At 36.6% G+C, this 20,773-nt stretch overlaps 1 long non-coding RNA gene across 1 annotated transcript; it reads left to right on the plus strand.

Moving 5' to 3' along the window:
* The first annotated feature begins 1,941 nt into the window (after window positions 1–1,941).
* LOC128559494 (uncharacterized) lies at window positions 1,942–16,624 on the plus strand. The gene is made up of 2 exons (XR_008372404.1): window positions 1,942–2,076; window positions 14,119–16,624. It is a non-coding gene; the product is annotated as an uncharacterized LOC128559494 (long non-coding RNA).
* Window positions 16,625–20,773: the final 4,149 nt, after the last annotated feature.

The raw sequence follows: 20,773 nt of genomic DNA on the forward strand, positions 1-20,773 counted from the left end.
TTTCGACTTAAAAAATTCTGGTTAAAGTTAACATGCAAGTTAATATCCCCAAAAATTTAAATGCAGATACTGATTTAAAACTTCACATGTTCTTCGGGGTTATAAAACTAGTTGATAGCAGCATGTCCCATAACTCTGACATTAAATTTTACCCAAAATTTATGCCCCTTTGGACTTAGAAAATTGGTTTAAAAGTTTGGCGTGCAAGTACATAACAGCATTACTAAAGCCATATAAGGTTTAAAACTTATTTTTTTCTTTTCTAGATCAATTACCAACCTCACTGGGTCAAGTCCCATAACTCTGTTTCTGTATTTTGAGCGAATAGGCACCCTTTTGGACTTGGCCAATTCTGGTTAAAGTTTTACATGCAAGTTACTATCTCCAAAACAAATACAGATATTGAATTGAAACTTCACGGCCCCCGATGTTAAAAACTAGTTGATAGCACCAAGTCCCATAACTCCGATCTTCATTTTGGCCAAATTATGCCCCTTTGGACTTAGAAAATCCTGGTTAAAATTTTGCATCCAAGTACATACAACTGTTACTAAAAGGCATATAGATTTGAAACTTTTTTTCTTTTCTATGTCAATTAACCAAATTTCACGGGGGCAAGTCCAATAACTCTGACATGTATTTTTTTGGCATATTATGCCCCTTTTTGAACTTAGACAATTCTGTTGAAAGTTTTACATGCAAGTTTACTATCCCAAAACTAATAAAAATATCGAATTGAAACTGCACATGTACCTTCGGGGTTATAAAACTAGTTGATAGCACCAAGTCCCATAACCTGAATCATTTGGTAAAATTTAAATGTCCCCTTGAACTTTAATCTCTTTGATATTCAACATTTTGGGTAATATTTCCTGTTTCTGGTGACAATTTTCGAATAGCCCGAGCTTGGCTGCCCTATTAGGGAAAGCTCTTGTTGTTTTTTTTCCTGGATTTAGGCTTTTTTTTAACGGACTTTGAAATGTCATAACACAGCATAATATTCTATACCAACCCTCAAATCCAAATGGAATTTGTGAAAACATCGTCAACTTCAAGAACACAAGCGCATTTTTTCTGGAGTTGCCTAACTCGCATGTTTCTGGAGATTTGTCCCTTCTTTAATTAAGTATTATTCCATCAAACATTTAGACGGCACGTTTTTTAAAGCGAGATGTTGACACGTTCCACAAATACAGAAAACAATGATTTAACCTTTTAAAATTTACACAAATCCATTGTTCAAATTTTTTTTGCATGATTTTAAAGGCGCTTGAGAAGTCCTGCATTTGTAATACATAGTTTCCACTCTCTAGAGATTAACTAGCGTGATTATGCTCGAGGGATGCTTGTTTTCCAAATTTTTGCTAATGATTTAAACGGTAATATATCTTTAAAGCTCATGTAGATATCCAGAAAACCATTTTCAACAATCAATTTCAAATTTAAATTATACATGTAGATGTTTTAGTGTCCAAAATGGCTGAAATTTACAAGGGAAAACATCCCATTAAAATCGTTTTTTTTTACAATGAATTCAAAACAAATCAAGATATTTTGAAACTTTAAAATGTTAGTAGTATCTCCCTCAATGACATACAGTCGTATAACATGCATATAATATATCATATATAAAGAGAAAATAAGGAAACCGTTGTTACAGAAAGGCTAAAACATTAAAGATAAAACGAACCAAGTTAGACATCAAGACCAATACAACTAGGAGGCCTTTCCAAAAGAAAGCATTTCAATTTGTGTAAACAAGTTATATAGCCATAAATTCCTCGATAATGTGTCCAAGTCATTATGTCTAATATTGACCACAAACCTACAGCAAATCTTGAGGAGAAAGAATTCAATGACCTCGAGCTACTCTGCATATTTTCATTGATTTTGATAACATTACTGGCTCTTGTAGCACCAGGGCAATAAAGTATGATTTATTTCAGATCTAAAAGGCAAGAAGACAGTTTTTGCCATTATTGAAAGACATAGGAAAAAAACCATGACAGAACACAAATATCACCATACCGTCTTGTCTTGAATGTTTCCAACAGCTGACAGTCCGATGTAAGCCAGGTAATACCTTTTAGAATTATTGGTTGATTTTTGACTCTGTTTGTAAGTAGTTAGCCTCCAATATGTAGTGGAGAGACATATTGTTTTTGTGCTGTCCGTCCGTCCGTCCGTGTGTATGTCCGTCGGTCTGTCACAAAGTTTATCCACGCAACTCTTTCGGGACCACGAATGGATTACACCAAATTTTCGCAAGAGCGATCATTGCGTGCCTAATTTTGCATATCATCGGCAGTTTTGGTTCGAAAGAATTTTGGGGGAATCATGACCCTTGATTCACCAACTGTTTTGATGTTTTAAAACCCTTCCTCTTTTTTGATTTGGCGGATTTCCACAAAACCGTACAAGAGAATCAAGTACCAATTATGCATATTTTGAACATGTTCTGGTTTAGTGATTTTCAGAGGCGTTGTGGCCCTTTCTTTGTCACATTTTATGATATTTCGGCAATTTTTCTCTGATTTCCACCATATCTAAAATGAGTTATCATTGCCAAGCCTATTTATACATATCGTCGACAGTTTTTGATTCAGTGATTTTCAGCAGAGTTATGATCCTTGATTTGTTTATATTTTACAAAGTTTACACTTCTTGCTGTATATACTTAGGCTGAATTTCAACCAAACTTTACGATGATCAGTGTGAACTATTTGTGCATATTATCGTCATGTTGTGGTAAATGATTTTCAGTGGAGTCTGACCCTTGATTTGTTAATCCTATGATCAGCGCTACTTTTTCTATACCACTGGTTGGAATTCCACCAAATTTCACATGATTTACCACTGCCAAGCTAAGTTGTGTACATCGTTGGAATGTTGTGGTCCGCCATTTTCCCTGGAATTATGGCCTTAAGTTGTGGCATTTTGCAATTTCTGCGTGGCAAATGGTGGGAGAATAAGTTTTCGTGAAAAACAATGTCTAATTTATTATTAATTTTATGCCATTTAATCTGCAACAGTTTTTATTTAGCACGACATTGCGAATTATGTGGAGAGTTATCCTACTCACCCTTGCGTCGGCGTCGGCGTCAGCTATTTAAATGTACTTTCGCTTATCTCTGTTATTACTAAAAGGTTTTCTTCAAACATAAAAAACTGGTTCTCATCATCCACAGCATATGACACAAGGTCCAAAAAATCTAGTGCCAATCTCTCATGAATTATGTCCACTTTAGTTTTAAAGTTTTAAGGAAAGAGTTTCTAATAACTTAGCTTCCTCTTCAATCCTTTATTTTGTGTAAATATATTTTGCTGTATACCTGCTTGAAAATTTTTTGTTTAAACCAACTCTCATACAATATCGATTCCAAGACATTATTCTATTTAAAAAGTTACTCTTTCCGTGTAAAACACCGGCTCCTAAAAAAACTTTCGACGATAATATCTTTTAAAAAGTGATCCCCACCAAACCTAACGGACAATTTTACCAGATCTACAACTCTAATACCCTCCATTGCCAATAGTTAACGTTTTGATTGAATTACTACAACTGGTGCCGCTACTTCTATTGCTATTACTACATGTACTTCTTCTTCTACTACTACTACTACAACTACCACTACTTCTTCTACTACTACTACTACTTCTACTACTACTACTACAACTGCTACTACTGATACACTATACCCGCTTCCACTAATACGTCTTGTACATCTACCCTCTTTTTCTCCCTGCTGCTGTTGTTGCGTCACAATATTCCTCTGCTGCTGCTACTACTGCCACTTTCCGCTGCCACTACTACTACTACTACACTACTACTACATTTCTATTGTTTTCCGCTAAACCCTACTTTACTGCCACTGCCAAGAATTTCAACTTTTTATTAATACTAAGTTCTATGCTAGCAGTTTCTTGTGCAGTTTTCTTCGAAGAATTACTTCAACCGAAGTTTGCAGGGGTTATTGACACTGGTGGTTTTTGTGAACGTAATGTGAATTGTTATTTTCCGAAAAAAATGTAACAGCAAAAAACAGCGTCTAGAAATAGAATCCCTTTCCCCTTGCGGAGTGCTCTGATTTCTGGTCAAGTGATGTATCTGGGCTAATGGTCAAACGGGAAGGGCGGACGGCGGACAAGGGCAAATCTATATGCCCCCCCCCTACTAGTGGGAGCATAAAATGTAGCAATTAGGCCTTAGATACATGAGTTATCACTAAATTTGACCAAATGACCGGAGTCAATATTCTTCGTGAGATTCAGTTTTCTTCACGTGGGGGGGTCATAGTACTTATGATTTGGAGGTCATAATACTATGACCGGGGCTCACTTTTTCTATAGAATAATGACCGGGGGTCATTATTCTATGGGGGTCGAAATACTTCAATACACCATGTTGGCGTTGCCTGGTTAAGTTTTATGTCTAGGTCAACTGTTCTCCTACACTATCAAAGCTATTGCTTGCAACACTTGTTCACCATCAAAAGTTGACACTGTACAGCAAGGAAAATAATTCCATTTTCTTTTTGCAAGAATTATGTTCCCTTTTGGACTGAAAATCAGATGTCTTGGTTAACGTTTGTGTTTTTGGGTCAGCTTTTCTCGTAAACTTCCAAAGCTATTTCTTTAGATTTTGCAACACGTTCACCATCAAAAGCTGACTCTGTACAGCAAGAAAAATAACTTTATCCTGCCTTTTGCAAGAATTATTGCCCCTTTTGGACTTAGAAAATCATGGGTATGGCAATTTTTCTATTATACAGAGAAGAAAATCATTGGTATGGCAGTATTTCTATTATACAGAGACAAAAAGCCAGATGATCATCTGCACCCGCAGGGTAGTGCTCTTCTTTGGATTTAACAATAATGCAATACATACTTTGTTCCGATTCAACTCCCTACACTTTCCATCCAGTTCAAATGGAACTGTGTGTACGTCATTAACATGAAATGCGCGTCTTGTCCGGATTTCATTGTAAAGTGTGCGTGCACAAATTAGTCCTATTACGTCCGATTATTAGTAATTTTTAGCTCCACTATTCGGAGAAAAGGGAGGCTATACATGGGCGTAGGAGCGAGTTTGATTTTGGGGGGACCAAACCTTTTTGACCGGCGGTTTGTGGGTGGGGGGGGGGGGGGTAGCGGCAAGGTATCCTCAGTGCATTATTCGTGACAAAGACTCAAGACCTTGTACAGGGATTAATTGGGCCATAGGCCCCTCAAACATTTAAGTTTTAGCAATCATTGAGTTATTCTGATGATACACATACGACTAGGCACTGAACTGTCTTAATCAGTCATATTATGTATTGTTCTAATTAAGTGTGCCAGTTTTTTACATTCTTCTGCTGAAGCCCTGGACATACAATCAGTTAGCACTGATTTGTCTAATTGTGGTATAAAGTTGTGGAAATATCATTTCCTTTGAATGGACAATGAAAAACAAAAAAATACATAATGTTTACATGCGTAAACAGGCTTAATAGTTAGGTCTACATTGATTTTGCAGACGTTCAAACCGGAACTGTAGTGACTGCGCTCAATGATATATTATTTTTATAAAATGCAAACAATTCTTGGCGTGGCGCGCACAGATTTCAGTACTCACACTATGGAAAGAGACATTTTTAGTCAGAATACAAGGGAAGGCCAAATGCAAATCAGAAATCAGGTTGAAAAGAATTATATGATGCTAAGTAAATGTTATATTAGACTGCAATTTATATCTCTTTTCCAAAATATTCGGGGGGCCAAACTATACTTTGCCCCCCCCCCTCCTAGCTTTGGGGGGGCCTGGCCCCCGCCGCCCCCCCCCCCCCCCCCCTGCTCCTACGCCTATGCTATACTACTCGCCCCGGCGTAGGCGTCGACGTCGGCGTGACCCTTCTTGGTTAAAGTTTTTCGGCAGCCTTTGTTTTTCTGTCATATCTTTGTTACTATTGCTGATATCTTACTGTAACTTCACATAAACATTGTACAGTATACAAAAAATATAAGCGTAGGGGCTGAGCCCATTATACCCAAGGTCAAGGTCACCAGGCTGTTATACTCAGGTTATTTTTAAGGTTAAAGTTTTTCGGCAACCTTTGTTTTTCTGTCATATCTTTGTTACTGTTGCTTATATCTTACTGTAACTTTACATAAACATTGTTCAGCATACAAACAAAGTATTTATAGGGGCTGAGCCCATTATACCCAAGGTCAAGGTCACCAAGGTCTTATACTTAGGTTATTTTTAAGGTTAAAGTTTTTCGGCAACCTTTGTTTTTCTGTCATATCTTTGTTACTATTGCTTATATCTTACTGTAACTTTACGTAAACATTGTCCAGCATACAAACAAAGTATTTATAGGGGCTGAGCCCATTATACCCAAGGTCAATGTCACCAAGGTCTTATACTTAGGTTATTTTTAAGGTTAAAGTTTTTTGGCAACCTTTGTTTTTCTGTCATATCTTTGTTAATTTTGCTTATATCATACTGTAAGTTCACATAAACATTGTCCAGCACACAAACAAAACATGTGCAGGGGCTGGGCCCATTATAACCAAGGTCAAGGTCACCAAGAAGTTATACTTTGAATTATTTTCTTGTTAATTTTTTTCGAGAGCTTCATTTATAGACATATCTTTGGTACTTTAAAATATAATGACTTGAAATTAAAAATTATTGTTTATAATCATCTGCCTGTGTGGCTACATACCCCATAACTCTAATTGTGTTTTTTGACAGAATTATGCCCCTTTTGTACTTAAACTTTTTTGCAACCTTCGCTTTCTGGATATTACTTTAATGCAATATAAGATAAAGACTTGAAACTTAAAATGTATCTTTATCATCATTATCTGCATGTGTGGTAACAATCCCCATAACTGTGATTTGTATTTTTGACTGAATTATGCCCCTTTTACACTTCAACTTTTTACAAACTTTTGTACTATATAAGATAATGACTTGAAACTCAAAATATATCTTTATCATCATCATCTACATGTGTTGTAAGAATCCTAATAACTCAGATTTATGTATTTGATGGAATTATGCCGCTTGGTGTATCTTCCGTTTGAAGTAGAGGTCTCTTATTCAGAGATATATTCATTTTACTGTCAAATCCCCGAATAGTGGAGCGCGCTGTCTTACGGACAGCTCTTGTTTCTTTGGATTTCGCAATAAATGTATTACAACTACAACCTACCTTGTGTACCAATTCAAATGGAACTTAGAATATGTCATCAACCTGAAGTGTTTTAGTGCATATTATCGGAATTCTAATTGCAATCTGGGTTTCGTGAGTTATGTCCCGTTTTCGGACATTCTAATTTCACTCCGTCAAACATTTTGAAGGGACATGTGCATCATTCCTATAAATCATTGGACTTGATTTAAACTTTAAAAAGTTATTTCACATTATCAACAGCATAACTCTAGCACCAATCTTTTATGATTTATTTCCCCTTCTAAAACCGCTGTTACGTTAGGCCGGGGAGATTGTCCTATACATCAGACACATTATCAATATTTCTAAACAAGCTAATATCTTTTATTACCTATTGAACCAACTGAATGAAATTTTTAGCTCGAATATACGACGTATGGGGAGCTGTCCTACTCGAACCGGCTTCGACGCACTTTGGTTAAGGTTTTGATGTACTTTCTCTTTGTCTCTGTAATTACTTGATGGATTTGTTTCAAACTTAAAATATTTATTGTTCATCATCACCCACATCATATGGCACAAGAGTAATAACTCTCGCACCAGTATTTCATGAATTATTTCCCCTTTTTACGTAGAATTCCAGGTTAAAGTTTTGATGCACTTTCACTCTGTCGCAGTTATTACTAAATGGATACGATTCAAACTGAAATAGTTGCATATTTTCATCACTCACATCATATCACACAAGGGTCATAATTCTTGCGCCAATATTTCATGACCCCCCACCCGCCACACACACACACACCTTTTACTTAGAATTTCAGGTTAGTTTTCATGCACTTCCACTCTATCTCTGTTATTAAATGGATTTGATTCAAACTTGAAGTACATGTAATTGTTCCATATCAGTGACACAAGGTGCATCATTATTGCACCAATATTTCATGAATTGTGCCCCCCCCCCCCCCCCCCCCCCACGCCTTTTGCTTAGAATTATACTTATTTAATGTTTTGATACACTTAATCCTTCTCTCTCTCTTATTACTTTTGACACCGACTGGAGCTATTGTCCATTATCTTCAACCGTATTGGAGTCATTAAACCCTCTAGTGACAGCTCCAGCTCCAGCTCCCTCAGATGTGCCCAGTTTCACCATCCATCATCGAGCGTGCTGTCTCCTGTGATAGCTCTTGTTTACATTCCTTCCCAATAATAGTAGAAAGTTAGTGATCTAGGTTTCATAATTCTTACTGTCATTTTGATGAAATAATTTAAACATATTTTTAAGTAAGTTGAAATTGCGTTTGTCGGCGAGTTTGCTCAGTAACTGCACGTCGCAACTATATGAAACTTCACACACTTATTGTACCCCACCCCCCCCCTCCCCCGACAACAAAGTTGTAAGGAGGGGTATACTGGTTTCAGGTTGTCTGTCTGTCTGTCCGTCTGTCTGGCCGTAGACACAATCTTGTACGCACCATCTCTCCTCATCCCCTTGACACAATTTAATGAAACTTCACACAAGTGATCAGTAACAACAGTAGTTGTGCATAGGGCATGTAAGGTTCTTTCAGAAAAAAAAATGCAGACTTATGGGACTTTGTTTTTAGTTACTATACTATATACATATACACAATCTTGTGCGCACCATCTCTCCTCATCCCCTTGACACAATTTAATGAAACTTCACACAAGTGATCAGTAACAACAGTAGTTGTGCATGGTGCATGTTAGGTTCTTTCAGAAAAAAAAAATGCACAGTTACGGGACTTTGTTTTTTTTAACTATACTATGTACATAGACACAATCTTGTGCGCACCATCTCTCCTCATCCCCTTGACACAATTTAATGAAACTTCACACAAGTGATCAGTAACAACAGTAGTTGTGCATGGGGCATGTTAGGTCCTTTCAACAACAAAAATGCAGAGTTATGGGACTTTGTTTCTTGTTAACATACTATGTACATACAGTCTGCATATGCAATCTTGTGCGCGCCTAATCTTACGAACCCTTGCACACAATTAAATGAAACTTCACACAAGTGATCAGTACAAAGCAAACCTAGTTGTGCATGGTGCATGTTACGTTCTTTTAGATAAATATTCTGCATAGTTATGGGACTTTGTTTTTGTTACTATACTGTATACATACAGTCTATATACATACAGTCTACATAATTATGCAATCTTGTGTGCGTCAAATTGCAATGTGCTGTGTCAGTGCGTGCGGGGGTACATTCATCACCTTTAGTGATAGCTCTAGTTTTCCGTGGTAATACCAACGGAATGACATAATGTTTCCTAGCTCTTTCTGTCATTTTGAGGAAATAAGTATGCCATTTTTTAGCTCGACTCATTTTTGAAAAAAATCTACGAGGTATTGTCGTCACTTGATTGTCGGTGTCGGCGTTGGTTAAATTTTTTGTTTAGGTCCACCTTTTCTCAAAAACGCTTTTTAACTATGCACACTTATTTATCATCATTAGTTGACTGTGTAGGCCAAGAACCATAACTCAGATGATGTGCATTTTATTAAAATTGTCGCCCTTTCCGTACTTGGAAATTCTGAACTGTATTTTTTGTTTTGTTTACATACTGTCCAGCACTTGCAGACGAGCGATGGCACCAGTAGGCGGTGCTCTTGTTATACTTTGCCCTGTTTTAAAAGATTTTTGTTTAGGCCCAATTTTTTCTCGAACATTACTTGAAACTATGCACACTTGGTAACAGCATAAGATGTATAACTTTGTCAAGAACAATAACTCCCGCATACACTTTGTCAGAATTATGACGCTTTATGTACTTAGAAAATAGGAATTTCTTGGTCAGTTTTTAGCTCGACTATTCAAAGAATAGTCTAGCTATTCTACTCATCCTAGCGTCGGCGTCGGCGACACACATTGGTTAAAGTTTTGCATGCAAATACATACAGCTATCATTTAAAGGTACATAGCTTTGAAACTTAATTTTTTCTTTTCCTAGGCCAATTTCCATACTATAACTCTGACATGCATTTTGAGCAAATTATGCCCCATTTGGACTAAGAAAGTCCTGGTTAAAGTTAAGATTTACATGTAAGTTACTATCTCCAAAACTAATGCAGATATTGAATTGAAACTTCACGTGTCTTCGGGGTTGTAAAACTAGATGATTGCATTAAGGCCGATAACTCTGACCTGCATTTTGGCCAAATTATGCCCCTTTTTGGACTTAGAAAATCCTGGTTAAAGTTTTGCGTGCAAGTACATACAGCTATTACTTAAAGGCATATATATTTGAAACTTATTTTTTATTCTTATAGATCAATTACCAACCTTACTTGGTCAAGTCCCATAACTCTGACATGTATTTCGGGCAAATTATGTCCTCTTATGAACATAAAACTTCTGGTTAAAGTTTTGTATGCAAGTTACCCGAGCTCCAAAACTAATGGAGATACTGAATTGAAACTCTATAGATATTTTTACATTTAGGGTAGCATTTCCTGCTTCTGGGACAATAATTCGAATAGTCTAACATTGGCTGTCTTACGGACAGCTCTTGTTGTTTAGGTTTGCTTATCTTGTATACTATCAGAGCTTTATGCCCTTGTTTTTTATCATAAGAATAGTACGTAGGTCAACAATCTTACATTTTTTATGCATTGTGTCAGAATCATGGCCATTTTTAACTTAGAAAAATGACATTTATGGTTAATTGTTTCGACTTGATAAGTCTTGATAAAGGCCCTGGGCCGAAACGTTGTCCCAAAAAGTGAAAATAAAACTATTAAAATAATTTTGATGAATATTTATTCAGCACATTTGGTTATTTTTTGTTAGGTCCACTTTTCTTGAATACTTTGAAATTTCCTACATTTTTCCGTCGTTAATAGGCAAGTAAAAAGGCTCAAGAACCATATTTTTCTTGCATATTGCATGGAGTTAAACACTAACAGACGCGATCAATAGAACAGTATGCGGTGGTCTTAATACATTTTAGCTCGTCTGATTTAAAAATATATGTACCACTTGGTCGTAAGCTTTATAAAGTTCTTTTTAGCTGCTCAGGTGAGTTTTTGTGATCGCTCGATGTCTGGCGTCCGGCGTCTGTCTGTCGTCTGTCTGACTGACAACATTTAGCTTGTGTATGCGACAGAAGCTGTATTTTTCGACTGATCTTCATGAAATTGTGTCAGAATGATAACCTTGATAAAGTCTAGGCCGTTTAAAAATGGGTTATCTGAATTAAAAAACTAGGTCACTAGGTCAAATCAAAGAAAAACCTTGTGTATGTGATAGAGGCTGTATTTTCAAATTGATCTTCACGAAATTTGGTCAGAATGATTGCCTTGATGAAATCTAGGTCGAGTTTAAATATGGGTTATATGGGGTAAAAAACTAGGTCATTAGGCCAAATCAAAGAAAAACCTTGTGTATGCGATAGACGATGTATTTTTCAATTGATCTTCATGAAATTTGGTGGGAATCAGAGCTATTGCTTTAAAACTTGCAACACTTGTTCAACAATAAACGCTGACTCTATACAACAAGAAACATAACTCAATCCTGCCTTTTGCAAGACTTATAGTCCCTTTTTGGACTTAAAAATATCACATTTCTTTTTGTGCCCCCCCCCCCCCCCCATGAGTGGTGGGGGCATATAGATTTGGTCTTGTCCGTGCGTCCGTCCGTCTGTGCATCCATCCGTCCGTCCGAAGTTCGTGACGCGCCTAGCTCGAAAAGTATTTGATATAAATTGATGAAACCTTGCATGAGTCTTTATCATGATATGAACTTGCGCACCTCCTATTTTTCGTCTGGCTCCGCCCCCTATTTTCAGAGTTATGGCCCCTGAAATAGTCAAAAATGCACAAATATTACCTTGTGACACGCCTAGCTCAAAAAAGTATTTGATATAGATTCATGAAACCTTGCATGAGTCTTAATCATGATATAAACTTGCGCACCTCCTATTTTTCGTTTGGCTCCGCCCCCTATTTTCAGAGTTATTGCCCCTGAAATAGTCAAAAATGCACATTTTTACCTTGTGACACGCCTAGCTCAAAACGTATTTGATATAGATTCATGAAACCTTGCATGAGTCTTAATCATGATATGAACTTGCGCACCTCCTATTTTTCATCTGGCTCCGCCCCCTATTTTCAGAGTTATGGCCCCTGAAATAGTCAAAAATGCACATTTTCACCTTCTGACATGCCTAGCTCAAAAAGTATTTGATATAGATTCATGAAATCTTGCATGAGTCTTAATCATGGTATGAACTTGGGCACCACCTATTTTTCGTCTGGCTCCGCCCCCTATTTTCAGAGTTATTGCCCCTGAAATAGTCAAAAATGCACATTTTCACCTTGTGACATGCCTAGCTCAAAAAGTATTTGATATAAATTCATGAAACCTTGCATGAGTCTTAATCATGATATGAATTTGCGAACCTCCTATTTTTCATTTGGGCCCGTCCCCTACTTTTTAGAGTTATGGCCCCTGAAATAGTCAAAAATGTACATTTTCACTTTGTGACGCACCTAGCTCAAAAAGTATTTAATATAAATGGTTGAAAACTTGCATAAGTCTTAATCATGATATAAACTTGCACACCTCTAAATTTTTGGCTGGCTCCACCCCCTATTTTTAAAGTTATGGCCCCTGAAATAGCAAAAAATGCACTTTTTCACCTAATTATGTGCCTAGCTCAAAAAGTATTTGATGTAAATTCAGAAAACCTTGCTTGAGTTCTTATCATGATGTGACCTTGCACACTTGGCATTCTTCTAAAAAATCTTAGCTCTTATGACAGAGTTGTGGCCCTTGAAATAGCCAAAATAGTGGATTCTTTGTGTGTGATGCACATAGCTCAAAAAGTATATGGCCTAGAATAATGAATCCTTTTCATAAAATGTTTGTTGAGGCTACACCCTCAAACTGAGACTACAAATATTTGAATTATTGCCCCTTATTTGTGACAAATGTACCAGTGGGGGGCACACCCTGTGTCCTACAGACACATTCTAGTTTTAAGTTTTATGTTTGTCAATTTTTCTCCTAAACTGTCAAAGCTATTGCTTTGAAACTTGCAACTCATGTTTTCCATCGAAAACTGACTCTGTACAGTATTAAGAAACATAACTCCATCCTGCTTTTTGTAAGAATTATGGCCCTTTTTTGACTTAGAAAATTAGATTTCTTGGTTTGATTTTGTGTTTAGGTCAGCTTTTCTCCTAAACTATCAGAGATATTGCTTTAGAACTTGCAACACTTGTTCACCATCAAAAGCTGACTCTATACAGCATAAAACATAACTCCATCCTGCTTTTTGCAAGACTTATAGCCCTTTTGGACTTAGAAAATATCAGATTTCTTGGTTAAGTTTTGCATTTAGGTCAACATTTCTCCATAACGGTCGAAGCTTTTGCTTTAAAACTTGGAACAGTTATTTGCCATTAAAAGCTGACTGCACAGCAAGTACCATAACTCTACATGGCTTTTTCCAAGAATTATGGCCCCTTTTGAACCTTTTTGAAAATCATGGGTAGAACAATATTTCTATTTTACAGAGACAAAAAAAATCAGATTAGCGTCTGCATCCGCCAGGCGGTGCTCTTGTTAATCCTACGTTAGTATTAAAGTAGGCCTGGAAACTCTTACTTGCGTTTTATTAGAATTATGACCGTTTTTGTACATCGAAAATTGAAAGTTTTTGGTTAAGGTTCACATTTTTATTTTTTTAAGAGCTATAGCTTTGCAACTTTGTACAATTTTTTAGTCTCACTTTTCTTTTGTCAGAATTATAGTCCTTATTGTACTAAGAAGACTGGGATTTCTTGGTTAAAGGTTTTGTTAAAATCCACCTTTCTTGAATTCTGCAAAAGCTATAGCTTGAAAATATGTTCAGTTTTTAATTTGACATTACATCTTGAAGTATTTCGTATATTAATTATTTGTTTTTATTTTCAGATTCACAAGTAAGAAGTATCTGCAGAAGAAAGAACCAATTATGGTAGATCCACGACAGTCCTGGCACAAGCTTTGTTGAGATTAGATATAAACTAACATGTATATAATTATACATTCATGTACAAAGTACACGGGATTATATTGGAGTCACACATGTCAGCGAGTCCGTTCGTCCGTTCGCCTATCTGTCCATCATGTCCGCTGGGAAGATTTAAAAAAATGGCTTCATTTATTAGCCTCAACAAGAATGTTCGTTGTGCACAACCCAAGTTACTAGGCCCAAGGTCAGTATTACTCTTGGAGGACAAAGATCAAATAACTTTAATTTAGTGTCCGCTCCATATTGTCTTAACTGCAACGAATATTTAGGTCAAGAATTCGTTATTGTAACCGCCCTGCCTTCAGGGTCACTGTCACCGTTGCATTCAGGTTAAACTTTTATATGATTCTCAAAATCATATATTTTCTTAACTACTGCCCATATTAGCATCAACCTTCACATTTGTTGATTGTGGTAAAACGCAGACATTTAATTGTTAGGGGTCAAGCATCCAAAAGGTCAAAGAAAAGTATTTTGTAATTGTGCTGGTTAAATCTTAGATTGTTTCTTATAATTTCTCATTCACCCACCCCTACCCCCTATCTTACCCCCAAAAGGAAAAGAATCTTATTCATCACTCACGCTTACTTATATCCTATAGCAGTAAATATTGGTCAGCATTTCCGAATAGTCACGCGGGCTTTCCTTACAATAGTTCTTGATATAAAATTAGGATTAGTAAATAGATGTAGAACACAACCTAGTTCATTCGGTCAAAGGTCAAGTTCTGACTTAAAAGACCGCACCATATTGTCTAATCTAATAAAGTAAGCACTAACTGTCAATTCCATCTAGCCACTAGGTTAAAGGTCAGTGTGACACATATGAGGTCAAAGGTCAAATAGCTTTGTGTCTGCTACATATCTTGTAACCCCATTTTCCATACACTCATAAAACTAGCAATAAATATCAAGAAGACCTGTATAGAACCCAGATTATTAGATCCAAGGTCAAGGTTACGCTTGAATGTCAAAATGATGACAACATTGACTTACCCTGCATCAAAGCAGCGTCTGGGGGTAACAATAGCTCTAGTTTATCATTTTTAGCGGACTAAATTTGTAATTATATCAACCATTTGACAAATATTTCCTAAACTTTAGGATAAATATTTAAAACAAAAATCAGGAAATTGTTTGGGTTTTTTTAACACTGATACAGTCGGACTATTTTTAGACACAGCGAATATTTTAGCTTGATTTGTTGTCAGTCATGATTTTATGCAAGGTATTTTTCTAAATGATATTTTTATTACAAATACAAAATGTAGCACATTTGACATTAATGTAAAAAAGCAGGGACAGCGAATTTTGTAAGAAAAAAAATGTAGTTGGTTAAATATTTCAAAAAGTGTCTCAAATTTTTGCTCTTTTGAACAGTTGCGTTTTAACTGGTCGGGGATTGTTTCAAAAATAAATACAATGTATGCGTAGTTTAGTTGATGTATAAAAAGCTACTTTTTGCAACTTGTACATTTTGGAGTGGGGGCTAAATTCCAAACCCTCATATAGTTTAAAACATATAGAGGACATTCCTTTGCTTCAGTGTAAGCTCGAAACAGAAACATTCTAGTGTTCACACGTGAAAATTTTTAAAAAGTAATCACACGGATTTTATTCTAATGCATTTTATTATTATTTTTACTTTATATTTTCTGCCAACGTAACGCCATACGCTATGTGCAACGTTACTCTACATTTTATGGCAATACTTATGTTGGAAAAAAGTGACATAGTGACATTTCAATCTACATGTAGTTATGTTTTAGTTAAAAAGATATCCGATTCTACGTTATTCATATTCTTGCGTTAAACTGTGGTTACATACAAGTGAAAATTGTATTTGGATTTCTCACCTTTTAAGAGCGGCTTTATCAGGGTATAATGCATCGTCGTTTTCTTGAAATCTTCTCAAAATATGGTATATAATTCCATATGCTAGTAACTGCAGAATGTACCGATAAGACCTTAATTCTTTTATTCAAATCCGCATTCTAGTCCTTTGTCTGGGTCATTTTAATGTTGCTTTTAAAAGTCATTTTGGCCTCATTTTTGTACACTGAATTTTACACACTGTTTGGCATAACTTTTAACCAACACCTAACTCTGAGCACTAACCTTAACCATTCGGGGCTGAAGTGACTGTTAAAGCAACTTTGTCTTTTATGGGAACAAGACTAGCATATCTTTATAAATGATGGGTGAAAATTGTTGGCAAACTTTCAGGTTTTTGGTCTACGCTTTTAATGAAGTACTGTAATAAAACGTTAGATTATAACATGATAAATTCATTGTTTTAAACAGAGAGAAATATGATGTTCACTAGAACGGAACTACATTTGAACGCGAAAGGATATGAATTGTAAGGACGTGAAATATGCTTAAAAGCAACAAAGCTGTATAGTAATGCTTTCAAAAAAAAAAAAAAAAAACCGAAAATACACGAGAAAATCATTGAAATATAAAAGATTCTTATACATCTCTTAGATCTATTGAACTCATTTTCCAACATAAGCATTGTGACGTCATAAAATATAGCGTTACGTTACCCCTGACGCATGTCTTACCTGACTGAATAAGTAAAGATAATATGAAAAATAATTAGTTTAACTCAACAAGACATAAAGCAATTCAACATTTATGTGTACAATTTGGTTAAAATTGTTAGAAGTTAAGAATTAGATATGAACGTTTCATAATGAATTATTTTCACTTGGGAACACCAGATTTATGTTCACTCGGTGCTGAAATAAACGAATGTCTTCTATACCTTTTACAATAGCAAATGGGTAAAACTTAAGGTGACGGAAATAAGTAAAACGATCCCTTACCATTTTTAAATGACAAAATTTCATTTTTGGTGCAAATATTGTCTGTTATACTGATTTATTAATGATATACATTTTGTACCTTGTATTATAGTAACGTAGATACTTTAAAATATAATTCCAAGCTTACCATATTTTCTAAATGAGTTGAATTTAATGAATTTCTGTACATATCGTTTAAAATTGTAAAATAATAGTATTTTTAGAAGTATTTTTATTGTTTTAACACTGTAGTTATACGTTTTTAAAATGTTATTTGTGATTATGTTTTACATTTTATTTCTGCTTGAAAAATGAATAAAATGCCATATAGTTGTGTTGATTATTTTATTTTAAGAAATAAAAGGTCATTCAATTGCACTGGTTATTGCTGTTTCGGAAATCAAAAATAACTTTCCTGTAATATCTCTAAGTACTTACCATCATATGCATTTTGTCAATCACCAATGATATATCACCTTGACGCCATTTGCAAAATAAACTTGAGGTTATTCCAGCACGTACTTTGTCCTTCAGTTTATCTCCTCTGAACACCATCTGCAAAATAAGTGGTCACTTGTCGACATTTTCCCCATCCAAAGGTATTGCCCCTTCCCCACTTTGGCGCCATTTGAAATACGGAGGGGAGGTCACTCTTACACACCTTTTATCACATCCAGTCATAGCCACTTCCTCATCTGACGCAATTTGCAGTATCAAGGGGAGGTCACTCTTACACACTTCTTTCTCAATCAAGTTATTGCCCCTTTCCCCTTTGACGCCTTTTGAAATACAGAGGGGAGGTCACTTTTACAGACTTTTCCCACATTGTTACTGCACCTTCCGTTTTGACGTCATTTGAAAAACGAAGGTAAGGTCACTCTTGCACACCTTTTCATACATCCAGTTGTTGCACCTTCCCCCTTTGACACCATTTGCAATACGAAGGGGAGGTCACTTACACGCTCCTTTTCCCATCCAGTTATTGCCCCATACACCTTTGACGCCATTTGCAATACGAAGAGGTCACTCTTACACACCTTTTCCCTATCAAATTATTACCCCTTCTCCCTATGACGCCATTTCCAATACGAAGAGGTCACATACACATTTTCCCTGTCCAGTTATTGCCCTTTCTCCCTTTGACGCCATTTGCATTACGAAGAGGAGGTCACTCTTACACTCCTTTTCCTACCTCCCGTCAATTGCAAATGGCGTCGAGGCGGCAAGGGGAGGTAACCCTGGATGGACAAAAAAAGGTCGGTTAGAGTGACCTCCCCTGAAAATTGCAAATGGCGTCGAGGCGGCAAGGGGAGGTAACCCTGGATGGACAAAAAAGGTCGGTTTGAGTGACCTCCCCGAAAAATTGCAAATGGCGTCGAGGCGGCAAGGGAAAGAAACCTTGGATGGACAAAAAATGGTCGGTTAGAGTGACCTCCCCTGAAAAGTGCAAATGGCGTCGAGGCGGCAAGGGGAGGTAACCTTGGAAGGACAAAAAACAAGGTCGGTTAGAGTGACCTCCCCTGAAAATTGCAAATGGCGTCGAGGCGGCAAGGGGAGGTAACCTTGGAAGAAAAAAAGGTCGGTTAGAGTGACTTCCCCTGAAAATTGCAAATGGCGTCGAGGCGTCAACAAGGTCGGTTAGAATGACCTCCCCTGAAAATTGCAAATGGCGTCGAGGCGGCAACAAGGTCGGTTAGAATGACCTCCCCTGAAAATTGCAAATGGCGTCGAGGCGGCAAGGGGAGGTAACTTGGAAGGAGAAAAAGTCGGTTAGAATGCTTCCTGAATGCAAATGCGTCCGCAGGAGAATTGTCAAATTGAAATGCATGGTCGACTGGTTGTAAAAAGAGGGAATAAAAAGGACTGTGACCTCCGTGCACTGTGCAAATGGCGTTAAGATGGCAAGAGGGGGTAACTTTGGACAGGAATAAGTGTGTGTGTGTGTGTGTGTGTGTGTGTGTGCGTGCGTGTGTGTGTGTGTGTGTGTTCGGGTTTAACATCTTTTTCAACATTTTTTCAGTCATATAAACGATTTTGTCTACTTGTAGCGGTGAGCACAATGCCCAACTTTATAGTGCTGTCTCACTGGAATATCACGCCGTAGACACGTGGCATGATACCCCACCCAGTCACATTATACTGACACCGGGCTGACCAGTCCTAGCACTATCCTCTTAATGCAGAGCGCCAAGCGAGGAAGCTGCTAGAACCATTTTTTACGTCTTTGGTATGACGCGGCCGGGGATCGAACCCACGACCTCCCGCACTCGAAGCGGACGCTCTACCACTAGGCTACCGAGGCGGTTTTGGACAGGAATAAGGTCGGTTAGGGTGACCTCCCATTTTGGAAATGGCGTCTAGGAGAAGAGGTGAGTTTTGGATGGAAAAAGAAACCGAGTTGGTAATGGTGACCTGCCCTGCATTTTCAAATGACGTCAAGGGTTTTGGATGGAGAAAAGAAACAAGTTGATTTGGCTGACCTCCACTTCCTTCTGCAAAGGGGAGAGGAGGTAACTTTGAAAGGAAAAAAATCGTGTCGGTTAGGCTGACCTTCACTGCATAGTGAAAATGGCACCAAGGAGGGGAAGGGAGGTAACTTGGGTGGAAATATATAGATTATATGATTTTTTATCTTCAAATAAAAATAATCAACAAAACTGTAATGCCTTTTATTCAGTGTTCAAGGAGCAATAAATAGCAAAAATAGTCTTATATAACCATGGTCCTTTTAACATGCAAATAAAATGTTAATGTTCTGGATATATGAAAGATGACTATGTTCGAATTGAATATGATCTATAAAAATCTCTAGTCCTGTCAATCCTAAAAGTGACCTGGCATTGAATTGTATCGTAAATGTTAAATGACATTCTGTTAAGGTATATGTTGTTATTAAAGAATCTGAATGATGCCAAGCTGGCATCATTAAACGTTTTGAGAAATTTAAGATGGCGTCCAACATGGCCGCCAAAATCAGATAAAATATATCAGTGGTGCAAGAAATAAGTTACAAATTGCTGTTTGCAGATTGATTGTACTTTAAATGTTTCAAACATATCTATATGCATTTATTTATTAATTTAGTTAATCTAAGATGGCATTCAAACGACTGGAATTCAAAATGGAGGCTAAAATGACCGCCACAATTGCCTTTTTTTGCGTATTGTATTAACAAATCAAGTATGGTTATCAAATTTGTTGATATTAGTGTTACATTATGTAAGAACTATTTGAATAAATAACAATTTTAATCATTTAGCAGATCATAAATGGCTTCCAAAATGGCCGTCAGACTTTAAAGAAGTTGGAAACAATGCTGAATATTGGTATTATTTCATTGGTCTATTAGTATATAAGAAGAAAATCATCTATGTATATATAATTTTAAAAATTAATCATTAAGAACGTTTTAAAGACATGTTTTTATTTATACTAGCTTATTTTACAAAGAATATGTTTTACAATATGGCTGCTACAATTAAGAAACATTAAATGCAAACTCAAAGAAAAACGTATTTGTAAAGGTTATGCATAAAGGTATGTTAAAATGCGAATTGCAATAAAATTGCCAGAATAATTATATGACGTTCTTTTCACCTAACTACCTAACGTACTTTCTTTGCTCATTGTTTCATTGATCAGCTTGGCAAGATATTATGCCCATAAACATTGTCAGCAAGTTTGGTTAAGATCGGATGAAAACTGTTTAACTTAGAGGGCGGACAAGGCTAAATTTGCAGATTTTC

Source organism: Mercenaria mercenaria, chromosome 9 (genome assembly GCF_021730395.1).
Source record: "Mercenaria mercenaria strain notata chromosome 9, MADL_Memer_1, whole genome shotgun sequence".
Classification (NCBI taxonomy): domain Eukaryota; kingdom Metazoa; phylum Mollusca; class Bivalvia; order Venerida; family Veneridae; genus Mercenaria; species Mercenaria mercenaria.